Raw genomic sequence first — 2,239 nt, forward strand, 5'->3', positions numbered from 1 at the left:
CTGCCCCTGGCTTAGTGTCATCTGCCAACTTGCTGAGGGTGCAATTAATCCCATCATCCGGATCATTAATAAAGATGTTGAACAAAACCTGTCCCAGGAGCGACCCCTGGAGCACTCCACTTGATACCGACTGCCAACGAGACATCAAACCATTGATCGCTACCCGTTGAGCCTGACAATCTAGCCAGCTTTCTGTCCACCTTATTGTCTATTCATCCAATCCATACTTTTTAATTTGCTGACAAGAATTTTGTGGGAGACCGTATCAAAAGCTTTGCTAAAGTCAAGATATATCACATTCACCGCTTTCCTCATATCCTTTCTTGGCTGCTTATCAAGAACATCGTTATAAGCAGCTCACTCTCGGTGCTGGGTCTGGCACTATGCCAGGACAGGACCATTCTCACAAGCTACGTTGGGAAGAGTTGTGACAGGATCAGCCCCAAGAGTCATTGGCACCATCTTTCTCATCCCATGATGAGGCTGCTGTGGGGGAGCCTCTGTCCCAAGCACTGGATGACTGAAAAGCCAATCAGGAGTTGTTGAGAAGGATGGCTTTGGCTCTGGATGTCCACACATAGGAGCTCCAGGAATAGTCCCAAAGGCTTGAGGACATTTTAACATCGGCAGCTCCACTGAGGATAACTCTGCCGATTGGTGAGGCTATTCTAGAGTCTACTTTAGAATAACCTATTCTAAGCAGAGCCCAGCATCCATACCATCTATCCCAAAAAGAGCAGAGAAGAGATACTATGTCCCCTCTCAGCAGTTCGAACATTTTCTACAACTGTCCCCCTCCAGGCTCCCTGGAAGTATCTGCAGCTAATGAAAGGGAGAGGCATGGTTACCAGGCACTGACTCTAAAAAAAACAAGGAGGCTAAGAAACTAGACTTGTTCGGATGGAAGCTTTATTCCACAGGAGGATTACAGCTTTGATTTGCAAACCAGTAAGCTCTGCTGGGGAGCGACGATTTTACCTGTGGGATACAATTTCAAAGTTTAAGGACAAGCTCCTAGATGACACAAAACAAGAATTGGAGGTGATGGTGGAGGTGGGCAAGTTGGTTTCTAGAACAGCTCTACAGGCTGGTCTAGGTGCATCTAACTCTGTAGCTCACTGCGGGCCTTCGCCATCATTATGCAACCATCTTCATAGTTACAGTCCTCTGGGCTTCCTGGAGGTTCAACAAACAATCCTTGGTCTCCCCTCTGAGGGGCTGTCTCTCTTCTCAGGAAAAACTGAGATTGTGCAGAGTCTGCACAGGGAGTCCAGAGTGACTCTGAGGCCCCTGGGGATTTATAGACCAGTGGCAGAAAGGGGTCCTTGCACCCCTATCAGACCAGTGATTCCTGGGGTTTGTACCTCTGAGCCTGTGATCTGTCAAGGAGGATGGGTAGGGGTTACAAGAGACATCAACCACAACCCTCTGCCCCTGCCATGTGGGCTGCATCCTCCAAGAGCACATTTTGGTGGGTTGGTGGAGGACAGAATACCAATTCCAAAAGTGCTTTTTCCCTTCCCTGATTTTTGCAACTTGCCTGTCCCATTACCATTGTGCTTGGGCCACATCACCACAGATTGGAGGGTTCTAAGCACAGTGGAAGTGGGATACACCCTTCAATTTCTATTCCCCGCCTCCCCGATCCCTCCTTCAGGGGCCTCTCTCTTGAAGCCATGGTGTTGTGAGAGATACAGTTGCTGCTTCTTGTTGGGACTATAGAAGAAGTCCCTCTCTTGCTCAGAGGAAACGGTTTTTACTCCCAATACTTCCTGATCCCAAAAGCAAAGGAGGGAGGTAGTCTCAGGCCTATTGAGGTATGAGAGAGTTAAACAAGTTCCTTAAGAAATTGAAATTCCTTCCATTATCCCTTGCCTGGAGCCAAGGGACTGGTGCACTGCTCTTGATTTAAAGGACTCTTACTGTCACACGGCAATTCATTGGGGCCACAAAAAGTTTCTAAAATTCAGTCAATAGTTCTCACTATCAGTTCACGGTGCTGCCCCTTTCTCTGTCAGCTGTCCCTTGTGTATTTGCAAATTGTATGGCTGTGGTAGCAGCTTTCCTCTGGAGATCAGGAGTCCACATCTTCTGTTATCTGGACAACTGGTCAGTAAGAGGTTGAGCCAGGTAGCAAGCATTGTCCAGTGTAGACGTTATCTGGTTCATGTTCAATGTGCTTAGCTTGCTGATCAACACAGATAAGTCTGTCCTGTTTCCAGTATAGAAAGTAGAATTT

The sequence above is a fragment of the Mauremys reevesii genome, linkage group 23, assembly GCF_016161935.1.
Source record: "Mauremys reevesii isolate NIE-2019 linkage group 23, ASM1616193v1, whole genome shotgun sequence".
In the NCBI taxonomy this organism is placed as follows: Eukaryota; Metazoa; Chordata; order Testudines; family Geoemydidae; genus Mauremys; species Mauremys reevesii.